We start from the raw sequence: 14465 nt of genomic DNA, 5'->3' as shown, positions 1-14465 counted from the left end.
CACCCAGGCCCCCTGTCCTGTTTAGGTTTTATAAGCTCTTTGAATCTGTGAGTTGATGTATTTCTTTTTAGAAAATTCTCAGTTTATTATTTCTTTTCATATTATTTCTGCCTCAGTTTCTCTCTTCTCTCAATTTTTGACTCTCAGTTATGTGTAAATTTATCCTCTGTGTCTCATGCTCTTGACTACTCTTTTGTTTTTCTTTTTTCTGAAAGTTCTGGTGTATCTTTCTATTCAGTATTTCTGCTTTTAACTATTTTATCTGTGAAATCCACCCATTGATATACAATATCTGGTATTGTATTTTTCAGTTCTAGAATTTCCATTTGGTCCTTCCTTAGAATTTTTCATTTTTCTGCTATCATTCTCGATTTTGTCATTTATTTCTGGAGTGTATTAAGTATGACTATTTTAAAGCCCATTATTTGTATTTTCAGTTGGTTTATTTCTACTGTCTGTTATTTCTCTTTATTTCTATAAGCTTTTATTTCTTTATATGCTTGATCATTTTTTTATTGAGAGCTAAATATTTTATATAAAAAATAAAGACATAATTTGAGGCTCTTGATAATGTTAATATATTTACTTCAATAAGTTTTCCCCCCTTCTAATCGATCCTGTGAATCTGCTTTTTAATCACCTTCAAAATAGCAGCCCTGATCAGGTTCTTAAAAACCTTTAATTATTCTCCATTGTCTACTAAAGAAATTGTTAATGTGACATTCAATGTTATTTTTTTCCCCTTATCTATTTTTCAAGCTTTTCCTTCCTGTTAATCTGGTGTACATACATGGGTCAAAATAGACAATCAGCTCTGCTTAATAAATATCAAATGGTTTCCAGCCAACTTAATGCTTCTTTCTCCTTTAGAATGAGCTTCCCGTTTTCAAAATTCAATTTAGATAGAATTATGTCTAAGCACATCTTTCTTATCCTTTGTTTGCCTCACAGTGGCATACACCTAGTGCACAATCAATAAATATGTTTTTCTCTGGAAGTAAGAGTTGGATTCTAGAATATTTGCTTTGAATAATTTCTCTTTCTAAACATTTCAGCTGGAAAAGCAAAAATAAACTTTTTAATTGGAGAGTACTGTCAGTCTTTTATTTTTCCTACAGGTGTTTGAATTATTAAAGTAATTGCTAAAATTAGTGAATCACTTGTATCATTAAGTTGGCTAGATGATAATCATTAAACAAAGGCTGTTATGAGATATGGTATCGAAAATTTTCTTTTAAAACTTTCTTCGATTTAAATTCAATTAGTTGACATATAGTGTATTATTAGTTCCAGAGGTAGAGGTCAGTGATTCATCATCAGTCTTATATAATACCCAGTGCTCATTACATCACATGCCCTCTTTAATGTCCATCATCCAGTTACCCCATCCACCCCCCAGCCCCCACTCCTCCCGCAACCCTCAGTTTGTTTCCTATGATTAAGGGTCTCTTATGGTTTGTCTCCCTCTCTGATTTTTGTCTTGTTTTATTTTCCCCTCCCTTCCCCTATTATCCTCTGCTTTGTTTTTTAAAATTCCACATACGAGTAAGATCATGTCATCATTGTCTTTCTCTGGTTGGCTTATTTCACTTAGCTGATATTGACAAATTTCTTAAAATTTTTAAACTGTTGGTAACAATTGAATAATTTAAATCCACTAATTCCTATTTTAATTCAAGTAACAAGGTAGACTGTGTAACCAGTATCTAAAAATCCTAATATTTCAAACATATAGACTCTTTTTATTAATTATGCTAATCTCAAATCTCTGGGTAATTTTATGAAAGAATCATCAAGAATACACATAGGTTAGTTAATTAAGAATCCAGAGGATAAAATATGGAAAGTCTACTTGAAAGGATACAGGTTTTAAAACTTTCAGAGATAGATTGAAATGTCCAGTTCCCTAATGTGTATAAAGTAGTATAATTATCAATCCTTTCCATAAATACAACCTTTGTGCCATATTTAAATCTGTGATGAAAAATTGTATTAGTATCTTGAACAGTTGCCCTCAATAGTTAAGTCATGTTGGCAAGTGGCAGGTAGTGTATAAAACAATTAATAAAACGGTCAGGTACTCCTGGGGCAGAGCTAGAAAAAGTGCCTAGAATAAATATTGTTGTGAGGAATGAAGAGTGGTGTAATGTAAAGCTGACCATGAGGAGGACACCAAGGATTGTTGAATGCTCCAATTGGGATAGAAAGTGTCTTTATCTGGGTTTCGAGTTCAGAATGAATGTGATAGTACCTTTTATAAGCAAATGGCAAAGGAAGCAGTGAAATGTGTAAGGATTTAAGACTCAGTGCTGAGATCCCTGGGTGGCGCAGTGGTTTGGCGCCTGCCTTTGGCCCAGGGCGTGATCCTGGAGACCCGGGATCGAATCCCACGTCAGGCTCCCGGTGCGTGGAGCCTGCTTCTCCCTCTGCCTGTGTCTCTGCCTCTCTCTCTCTCTGTGACTATCATAAATAAATAAAAAAAAAAAAAGACTCAGTGCTAATATTTGCCCATTGGTGAGTCTGGGGCAGGAATAGACAAAAAGAATGGTTCTGTAGAAAAAAATAATGAAACTAAATCTTTCCATAGTATTCAGATAGCCAAAATATGATGGGAAGAATGCTTTTATTGAATATGATTATGATTATGATTGAAGCAATGTTGGGGAAATTGCTTGTGACAAAATATCTGCCAGTATTTCACAAGTAGTGATTCATACTTTTGTCTTAGACATTTTATTCACCAATTCTTTTTCATAGGTTTTATTTTTAGAGCACTTACAGGTTTACAGGAAAATTGCATAGAAAACATACCTACTCTCCCTCCACCTGTATGCAGTTTCCCCTATTATTAACATTTTGCATTAGTATGGTACATTTCTTATAATTTATTAATATTGATACATTATTATTAACTGAAGCCCATAGTTTGCATTAGGGCTCATCTTTGAATGGCTTTGTGAGCTTTGACAAATATATGGGGTCATGTATCTACCACTGCAGTATTTTACAAAATAATTTGCCGTAAAAGTCCTCTGTGCTCTCCTTATTCTTCGCTTCCCCCAAACCCCTGGCAGCCACTGATTTTTTTTTCCTTATTGTCTTCAAGTATTGCCTTTCCCAAAATGTCACATATTTGGAATCATACTGCATGTAAACTTTTCAGATTTGGCTTCTGTTACTTAGCCATACGCATGTATGATTCCTCCAAATCTTTTCATGGCTTGATAGCTTATTTCTTCCTATCATTGACTATTCCATCGTATGGATGTACCACATTTTATCCATTCACTTATTGAAGGACAATGGGTTGTAACCAGGTTTTAGCAATTATGAATAAAGCTGCTATAAACATTCATGTGCAGGTTTCATATGTAGACAAGTTTTCAACCCTTTGGGATATGTACCTAGGAGCACCATTATAGGATTATATGGTGAGACCATGTTTAGCGCTATAAAACACTGCCAAACTGTTTTCCAAAATAACTTACCATTTTGTATTCCTACGTACTGCTCTACATCCTTGTCAGCATTAGTATTTTCAGTGTTTTGGATTTTAAACAGTCTAATAGGTATGGAGTGGCATCTCATTATTGCTTTAATGTGCACTTTCCTAATGATATGTGATGTTGAGCATCTTCTCATATGTTTACTTGCCATCTGTATATCTTCTTTGGTGGGGTGTCCAGATCTTTTGCCTTTTTTTTTTTAATTGGGTTGTTTGGTTTCTTATTGCTAAGTTTTTTTTTTTTTTAAGATTTATTTATTTATTTATTCATGATAGACACACAGAGAGAGAGAGAGAGAGAGAGAGAGGCAGAGACACAGGCAGAGAGAGAAGCAGGCTCCATGCCGGGAGCCCGACGCGGGACTCGATCCCGGGACTCCAGGATCACGCCCTGGGCCAAAGGCAGGCATCAAACCACTGAGCCACCAGGGATCTCCTTATTGCTAAGTTTTAAGAGTTCTTTGTATATTTTAAATATAAGTCTTTTATCAGATATATATTTAGCAAACATTTTCTCCCAGGCCATGGCTTTTCATTCTCCTAACAGTGTCTTCCTTAAAACAGAAGTGTTTATAATGAAGTCCAACTTCTCAACTTTTCTTTAATGGATTATGTTTTTGATGAGGTTCTCTAAAAACGTCATTTCCAAACCCAAGGTCATGTAGATTCTTTATGTTATCTTCCAGGAGTTTTATACTTTTGTGTTTTACATTTAGATCTGTGATCCATTTGGGGTTAAATTTGTGAAAGCTTTAAGGTCTGTATCTAGATTCATTTTTTTTGCATGTGGATGTCCCATGGTTCCAGCACGGTTTGTTGAAAGGACTATCCTTTCTCCATTAAACTGCCTTTGCTGTTTTGTTAAAGATTGATTGACTATGTATGTACGGATTGTGGTGCTTTTTTAAAGTAATGTCCCCCCTGAGAAAGAAAACATGTTGAAAGTTATGAATATTTTATTTTTTATGTTTTTATTTTATTTAACTTAAATAGATTAACATATAGTGTATTATTAGTTTCAGTAGCAAAGTTTAGTGATTCATCGGTTGCATATAACACCTGGTGCTCATTACATCAAGTGCCCTCCTTAATGCCCATCATCCAGTTACCTCATCCGCCTACCCCTTCCCTCCATCAACCTTGTTTGTTTCCTATAGTTAAGAGTCTCCTTCTTGGGGATCCCTGGGTGGCTCAGCGGTTTAGTGCCTGCCTTTGGCCCAGGGCACGATCCTGTGTTCCCGGGATTGAGTCCCACGTCGGGCTCCCGGCATGGAGCCTGCTTCTCCCTCTGCCTCTCTCTCTCTGTCTATCATGAATAAATAAATAAAATCTTTTAAAAAAAAAAAAAGAGTCTCCTTCTTAACTCCCTATGCTTTGTCTCCCTCTCTGATTTGGTCTTATATTATTTTTCCTTCCCATCCCTTATGATCCTCTATTTTGTTTCTTAAATTGACTTATTTCACTTAGCATAATACCTTCTAGTTCCAACCAAGTCACTGCAAATGGTAAAATTTCATTTTTTAATGACTGAGTAATATTCCATTGTGTGTGTGTAGATATATATATTTACATATATACATATATATTTCATATCTTCTTGATCCATTCATCTTTGCTTTTTCCATAATTTGTATGTTGCTGCTATAAACATTGGGGTTCAGGTGCCCCTTTGATGCCCTATGTCTGTATCCTTTGGGTAAATCCCTAGTAGTGCAATTGCTGGGTCATAGGATAGTTCTATTTTTAACTTTTCAAGGAAACGCTATACTATTTTCCAGAGTGGACGTACCAGCTTGCATTCCCACCAGCAGTGTAAGATAGTTCCCCTTCTCTGTATCCTCAGTAACATCTGTTGTTTCCAAAAGTTACTAATATTTTAGCATGAAAAAATTATTCAATAAAGTCTTCTCTTGACAGCAGAGACTGGATTAGAGAATATTGGCTATTGAGGCAGTCATGATGGGTTGACAGCTAAAATATACCAAAGTCATATTCTCCAATCTATTCTCTTATTCTCTCTCTCTCTCTCTCTCTCTCTCTCTCACTCCAATCTATTCTTAATTTTGCCTGGGATCTGAGTGTGTGGAAGTGAGGAGATTACCTGCACCCAGAATTTTGGTCCAACTGGGCCTCCCTCCCCTATATAAAGGATTGGAGGATAGATTACCTTCCCTGCTCCTTCACTTATTCTCTGACATGTAAATTGTGAAGTTATTCCAATGTCATAGCTATTGCATTATCATCAATTATTTTAGAATTATACTGCTGTCAGTCTTAGCTTTGATGTGGTAATTCACAAAGCAAGCCAAATAAATTTGTATTTTCTATGGCTATATCCCAGTTTTTCCTTAACCCTGGAGTAGAGCTGGTTTGAAAATGTTTTTAGGCAGAAGGCATGAAAAATGAGAATACTATGGAAAAACAGTACACTTAATAGCCTGGAAGTGTCAATCCATCTATGCAGGAATTACTGCCTTCATACAAGAGTACTATTCCAGAAATATGTGACAGAAATATATAACTTCAGGCTAGATTCAACATTCAGTAAAAATTGAAGGCTTTTCAATCTGAAAATGGTGGATTATTTTGTTTCATAGATCTGTTAAAGGTTAATTTTCAAAAAAGTAGCATGAATCCTACAAATATAAAATGAACATGCATCAGAGATTTTATGTAACTCATTAATTAAATGAAGGAACCAGAAAAGCTATTATAACTAATTCAGAAGAGAATCCAAAGAACAAACATACTTATAAATCAGGAGTATTGAAATGAATTTGCAAAATGTTTTTTCATCATGGGGAAGGGAAGTCAATTGAACCTTCACCAGTCAGAATTTATTGCATATTGGTAGACAAGAATTGTCAATAGACAATTATTTTGCCTTAATTATCAGTTATCTACAACTTATAAGAGTTGTAAATAGCTCCACGGGCAATAAACAGGCTTATATCAGGTAACCTAAAATGTACTCTAAATAGTGCATAGTTTTTTATTGAAGGTACTCAGTAACCATTTTTGTTTATTCCAAAATTCCTTACGAATTTTTCTGTGCTGCTAGTTTTCTTTCGCTTATAGGATATTTATATCACTTCAAAGATTATTGAGGCTATAGGTTTAGACAACTTTTACAAATTCTTCCTGAGCCCAATCTAGACAATGAGATGTTTGTTTCATCACTAAGGATACCTTAGGTAAAACAACATAGGACTGAAACAGTGAGAGATTTGTAAAATACAGCCAGAAATATATTATGTTAAAATATGTTTATTCAGAAGAATGTCTTCGCTTGGTTCTCTTTTTTCTTCTTCTCCTCCTCTTTCTTGAGGCACATTTCCTTTATTTTTCTCCCCTTATTATTGACTGTACAGTTGGGTTTTTTTTTTAATCATTTTATTTCTGTACTCTTTAATCCCCATCTATTTCCCCAACCCTCCACCCAACCTCCCCACTGTAAACTGTCAGTTTGTTCTCTATAGTGAAGAGTCTGTTTCCTGGTTTGTCCCTCTCTTTTTCTTTCCTTTGTTCATTTGCTTTATTTCTTAAGTTCCACATATGAATGAAATCATATGGTATTTGTCTTTCTCTGACTTATTTCACTTAGTATAATACTCTGGCTCTATTCATGTTGTTGCAAATAGCAAGATTTCATTCTTTTTTATGGCCAAGTAATATTCCATTGTGTGTATATATATATATATATATATATATATATATATATATATATATATACCACATCTTCTTTATCCATTCATGTATCAGTGGACACTTGGGCTGCTTCCATAATTTGGCTGTTGTAGATAATGCTACAGTAAACATAAAGGTGCATATATCCCTTTTAATTAGTGTTTTTATATTTTTTAAAAGATTTTTAAAAACTTATTTATTCATGAGAGACAGAGAGAGGCAGAGACATAGGCAGATGCAGAAGCAGGCTCCCTGCGGGGATCCTGATGCAGAACTCAATCTCAGGACCCTGGGATCACACCCTGTGCTGGAGGCAGATGCTCAACCACTAAGTCACCCAGGCGCCCTGTTTTTATCTTTTGTTGGGTAAATACCAGTAGTGTGATTACTGGGTGGTAAGGTAGTTCTCTCTTTAATTTTTTGAGGAACCTTCATACTGTTTTCCATAGTTTGCATTCCCACCAACAGTGCACAAGGGTTCATTTCTCTCCACATCCTTGCCAACACTTGTTGTTTCTTATGTTTTTTATTTTAGCCATTCTGACGTCAGTGAGGTGATAGCTCATTGTAGTTTTGATTTGCAATTCCCTGATAATGAGTGATATTGAACATCTTTTGATGTGGTTGTTGGCCGTGTGTGTCGTCTTTGGAGAAATGTCTGTATTTTAAAATTGGATTATTTGGTTTTTGAGTATTGAATTGTCTTAGTTCTTTATATATGTTACACACTAACCCTTTATTGGATATGCCATTTGTAAATATCTTCTTCCATTTGATAGGTTGCTTTTAGTTTTGTTGATTGTTCCCCTTACTGTACAGAAACTTTTTATTTTTGATGTAGTCTCAGTAGTTTATTTTTGCTTTTATCTCCCTTGTGTCAGAGGACATATCTGGAAAAAACTCAGCTATGGCCAGTATCAGAGAAATTGCTATGCTCTTTTCTAGGATTTTTGTAGATTCAGACCTCACATTTAGGTCTCTAATTTTGAACTTATTTTTCTGTGTGGTGGAAGAAAGTGGTCCAGTTTCATTCTTTTGCATGTAGCTGTCCAGTTTTCCCAATGCTATTTGTTGAAAAGACTTTTTCCCATTGTGTATTCATTTCTCCTTTGTCAAAGATTAATTGACCATACAGCTGTGACTTTATATCTGGATTTTCTGTTCTATTCCATTGATCCAGGCATCTATTTTTTGACTGTATAGTTTTGTAGCTTATGACTCACTTTTTTTTCAGCTTGTATAACTGATACTTAGGCAATGAGTGTGTGAGAGCTCTCTTTGAGGAAATAATACTTCCTATTATTAACATATTAATTAGTATTTGTTGTTTCCTCTGGATTCTTTCTTCATACAGGTCTAAATGTTTACAGAGGGTATCCACTAAAGGAGCCTATGGAAATGGGTCCCTGAAATCCCTCCCTTTTACTCTGATTTACATATTCGCTAATGGGTTTTCATTCCAGTGCTTTATTTTTTTTTTTTTTTGAAATTTTTATTTATTTATGATAGTCACAGAGAGAGAGAGAGAGAGAGAGAGAGAGAGATTGGCAGAGACACAGGCAGAGGGAGAAGCAGGCTCCATGCACTGGGAGCCTGATGTGGGATTCGATCCCAGGTCTCCAGGATCGCGCCCTGGGCCAAAGGCAGGCGCCAAACCGCTGCGCCACCCAGGGATCCCCATTCCAGTGCTTTAAATGGCACTTTGGGAAATTTGTTTCAAAGGACTGAAGGCTTGTGGTATCCTGTCAGTACCTGAGCTGGGAAGGCTCTTGAGTGGAATCTTCCTAGAAGCTATAGAAGAACTCCCTTTCTCTCCGGGGTGAGGGCTTTCATACAAACAGGAACCACAACTCCCCTCCTGCCTCCTGCCTGCCTCCAAACATGTCTAAGGAATAGACACTGCACATGGGTCTCCTGAGTCTTTTTCCCATGCCCCAGGATGTTCAAACTCACAGCTATCATGTCTAGTGCCGTCAGCACACAGATGGAATTTGCTAAGCTTTATTCAGAACATCATCAACGAACATCCATGCTCCTAATCACTGCATAAAACTTGATTGAAGGAAAACCACCTCATCACCTTGCTTACAGAAGACACAAAGAAAAGGACAACTAAATCCATTTCACCCACTTAGAGAACAAATATATTTTCCCTATTAATGGCTAAATTTTAGCAGAGTATAGCATCTTCCTTTTGAGCTCTCTTCCTTCTCAGGATTGGTCTGGAAATGTGGAGCTAATTTGAATTAGTTCAGAGAGGGTGAGTTCTGCCTTCGTACCAGCAGGACACTGGCAAGTTGGGCCAAGTGTAGAGGGATTTGCAGCCACAAGCACATCCTCTGCCAGGCCCTTGGTGTGCCCAGTGTTGAGATGGAACCACAGGCCATTATCCCTGGTACTGTAGGCAGATTCTCCTTTGGGGTCTGTGGTATGTTCTCTGACCAGCCGACTGTGGTCTGAGCCATTCCAGCCCTCTCAATCATTTAGAAAATACCTTGGTATTTTAGGAAAGAGGTTTGCAATGGGGCTTTCCCTTCAAAAGTATGCAACTTCCCAGAGCTCCAAGGAAAGAGAAGGGACCTCTTCTAAGCCACAGAAAGTAAAAAGGTCCAGTTATACCTTATTCCCAGGATAATGGGTTACCTGTTCATTTTTCTGAAATAAAAAGATGACTTACTATCCCCCCTCTTTAGGTAAAGAAGAAACAAACAGTTTTTAAAATTTCACTCACTTCATTTCATAACGAAGAGTGACCACACTTACTCGGTCATTGTCAACAAATCATTTATTTTATTTAAAAAATACTTTTTTAAGTTTATGAAAATAGTATGTGCTAATTGTAGAATATTTGAAAAATGATCATGTATTTCCAAACTGAAAAAAGCCAGTTGACGCTTGTCAGCCTGACTTCCAAACTACTACCAGGACAACATCTCTCACTTTTCTGTTTGGACTGAGCCCGGGGTGGGGAATCATCCATCATCTTAAATGTCCAAACTTGGAAAGAACCCTGCTCTAGTCTGCAAGGAGAAAATTAAATTCATGGTGGCTCCCTGATGGTAAGAGAGAGAATAGAGAAGCAAAAGCTCAGGAGGCCCATGGCTAATGTAATCATCAACCTGAGAGAGAAAAGTCATGATGCTCGCACAGAATAATAATTGTGAAACTCCAGGTGGTAGAAATCTTTGATTGTGGCAAGGATTCTCATAAACTTCGATCTTTAAATGATTCTCCCTGCTAAAGATTCAGTGAATATGCAAAATCATGACCCATTTACCTTATCCATTTTAGTTTGTATGGAAAAAGGGTTTGCTCCTGGTGGATAATGTCACTGGGTAAGCTCTGCTTTCTGGGGATTCCAGTTTAGGGCAAGCACTTACTATGTGTTGGTCACTGTTTTAGACTCTGGGAATATGGGGAAGAAAGGCTACTGAGGTTTATCACCCAAAGACTGATTTTCTGATCTTCACTAGGAATACAGAAACATAAATTATAGCATTTGTTTACGTGCACATATTTTATATTTTTAAAATATTTTTTCCAGTGATCTCTGCTGAAAGAAGAATTGAGAAAAAAGTATTACTAGAACAATAAATAAGCTATATCATATAATTAGGGCATATGGAGCTATGTAATGAAGGAGAAATAGCAAACAAAGGTAGTGGCTTCATGGAATAATCCTAGGTACTCTGGCCATAAGTTTTTCCCAGAATGTATTTTGTTTCTCACCTTTTGTTTCAGTTGTAGATATTTCTTTCTGGATTCTCATGCCAAATATCAGCTCATTTTCCCTTAATAATCAATTATTTTTTCTCTTAAAATGCCAGCTGGTATGTGTTTGCATAAGGCTATCACCTTCTTCATAGACACATAATCAACATATCAAGATGTCTGATCATTAGAGGATGTTTTAGGAGGACTGAGCACCCACTCGAAGTTAAATCTCAAAATCGAATGTCATTTTTACATGGCTTTAGTGCTTGGTGGCTTAGAGTTCACAATTCCCATGCTAATGGCATTATAACTTTTGCTCTAAGCATGGGAAATTGACAAAGAAGCAACTGGTTTCATCACTGAAAGTCTTGAAAACATGTCGAAGGGAAGATAGTTAACTCTTATTTTATTAGTCATTTTAAAGCACTCTGCAGTGAAGATTAGGTGCCATTATTTTTGGTATCCCTGAAGAATCTTCCCAGCCTACATGCCTATTTGGAATTGAATGTTTTAAAAACACACTATCCCACCTCCCTTGACTGTACTATTTCCACCCCTCAATTTCTTCTTCTCAAACAAGAACCTTTTCTCCGCCCTCCTTGGCAAGTCTCTGCCTGAACGTGGCCAGTCCTGTGGAACTCCAAGGAAGTGCTCCTTTTCCCAGAGACTGCATGGACCTGGGGTCTGTTTGTCACTATGAGAAGAAAGATTGTGGAAATGCTGCTTAACTGGGCTGCGTGAAAGCAGCCGCTGGTGACTATTCCAAATAATTTCCAACATTATCCAGTCATGCACTTACAGAGGCAGGTGAAAAGTCACAAGACACAGCGTAGGGAACATGGTCAATAATATTGTCATAACTTGGTATGATGACAGATGGTAACTACACTTTTTGTGGCAAGCATTTTGTAATGTAATGTATATACTTGTCCAAGCACTATTTTGTGCTTATGACATAATATGTCAACTATACTTCAATAAAAAATAAAAATGAAAAAATTTAAGAAAAGATTTTCAAAAAAGGAAAGTCACGGGATAGGAAGTATTTTTGCAATCAGATTTAACTTAAGGAGTTGTTCTCAGGCAAATGTGGCATTGATCTATCAAAAATGTGAATGGCTCATCTTTAGATAAAATAACCAGTGTTGCTTTCTTCTCCCAGGCTGTAGGTTGGCTGGGTCTTGATGCCAGGTTTAAATTCTGGCTCTTGCCAAAAGAATTGATCATCTTGCAAACAAATTCTTCCATCTCAGGAAATAACCAAAGGTTCTACTTGGGAAGGATTCTAAAAGACTAAATTGTGGTTGCCACCTTAAAGTAGAATTTAGTATTTAATACAATAATTTTTGGCAAGAGTTTGGCTGGTTCCTGTCCCCGGCTGTTTGTGGCTGTGCCTGCTTTATTCTTAACAGCATTTTCAAAGCAGAGCCCCTGCTGGGTTTTGCATCACTCGGAAGGCAGGGGTCCTATTCTTTCAGCTTCTTGAGCTGAACTGGAATTTGTGGTCTGGTACTCTGAAATGTGTTTTCTGCATTTTTCCCCCCTTCTGTGAAGTATAACAATGAATTGCAAATTGAAGTTAGAGTCTTAGTTGATTTTTTCATACTCCATGAGCAGTTCCAGTGGAGGCACTACAGCTTTGTAGAGAATTACGTGGGGACTCATTGTTCCCTAAACGCCATACTTTTGCACAATGCTTTTAACTAAAGGGCCGCATTTTTAGGGGGTTGGGATGATTGGGGAAACTAATTTTCAACGGATAAGGGTTGGAGACACTTTAGGAAATTTCTGCTTATGGAATGAGGATTGCCTTGAAGTTATTTCTGCCGCCCTAAATATGTTTTTAAGTTCTGGTGGTAATGCCATGTATCCAGGAGTCATTTGCTCCTTCCCTTTCCAAATGACCTCCACGTTTGCACACTTTGTATCACAAGTCAGGCTTGGGTCCTCTCACCTAGTCCCCCCACCCTGGAATGGAAGCTCTAAGAAAATGCAGGTCATTTGGCGGGACTGGAACCTGCCTGATTTGTCACTCTCTCCTGTCTTTGTCCTCTGGACTGTTGTTCTCCTCTGTTAAAACACTCAAACTCTGTCTTTTCAGCTAATTCAATTCCTTTTCTATCATGAAGACTTCCTGGGAGTCTCATTTCCACATAAGAAGAGATCTGCCCCCTTTTCTTGGTAGTGTAATGGCTATTGATGTAGGGAAGATGTTAGGGTTTTGGAGCCAACCACCAAGAAAGAAAACTGGAGACGTATTTGGTGCAAAATGGTGGTTTTATTAAAGCGCGGGGGCAGGACCCGTGGGCAGAAACCTGCACTGGGGTCATGAGGATTGGCCCATCATAGTCTTTTCAAGTTAGGAGGGGGCTAGGAATAGTGTTAAGTCTAAGGAATTTTGGAAGCAAGGTTTCTAGGACCTTGAGAGAGCTAGCTATTGTTTGGAAAATGTCATTGATGACTGTTTGGTAAACCCTTAGTCATAAGACCCTTCAGATATGTATCAGTGAGTCATATGTTTGGGGGGTGATTGCTGACACGTGTATCTTGGGGAGTAGAGATAAAGGGAGTTTCCAAAGGAATGTTTTTGTTAAAGAAGATTTATAGGATCCTGGGGGTCAGGCTGAGATTGCCTTTTGCCCATAGCAAAGTGTTAGTATAGAGGCAGCTGAGTCCCTAGAGGAATGTCACTCTGCCTGTTTCAGGGACTTGTCAGGGAGTGTAAGTTGTAAGGAAATTTAACTTTTCTTTTGCCTTTGCTTCCCACATTACTATGATTGGAAACCTTGCTCCCCTCCATCTTCTTCTCCCCCTTCCCCTTAGGAGAAGGAGGCATTGGTCTGGCCTCACCTGGACATCAGTTGAGTTTGAGCCAAAGATGCTGGTGGGAGAAGAACTGGGCCCCAGAAACAAGATTCAGGCTCTACCCATTCATTTTCTTTCATTCCATCTGTTTGGGTTCAGAGTATCTCTTCTCCCCCCTTCACTTCTAGATCCAAGGACAAGAGATGCTCCTTTGCTTTCTGTCCTCAAGCCATAAGCACATCTGGATGGGGCCACACTCTATGATAGATGGTCCTTCTCTTTGCAGTGATTGGGACAACAGCATTCAAAATCTCTTCAAATTGTACTCCTGTCTCTTCAGGAGGTCCTGAGAGTGTCAGAATTCTTTTAACTGGATTCACAAAAGCACTAGAAAGCCCACTTGAGCCCTAATAGATGTGGTGTGTTCCAAACTAGCTTTTATCAGAGTCCTGCCCTGGAGTTTGTGTGAGGCTTCCACAGATTCAGAAAAATGATACTTGTTTCTTGTATGGCCAGCGATATTTGGGTTGTGTACTCTGTTGGCAAGACACTTAATGTCCTCTTTGGCTTGATCCCTCTTTGGGATATAACAGCTTCACTGGTATTTTTTTTTTTTACTACTTTCAACTCAAGAGTTGGTATATACCCTCTACCATCAGAGGCCCATGCTTCTTTCTTTATTGATAAAAAACATTTGTCCTGACCACAGAAAGTTTACAATCGTATTTAGGGCTTATAATTATTTCAGAGCCAT

Source organism: Vulpes lagopus, chromosome 2 (assembly GCF_018345385.1).
Source record: "Vulpes lagopus strain Blue_001 chromosome 2, ASM1834538v1, whole genome shotgun sequence".
NCBI lineage: Eukaryota > Metazoa > Chordata > Mammalia > Carnivora > Canidae > Vulpes > Vulpes lagopus.
Note: the sequence above shows the minus strand (reverse complement) of the source record.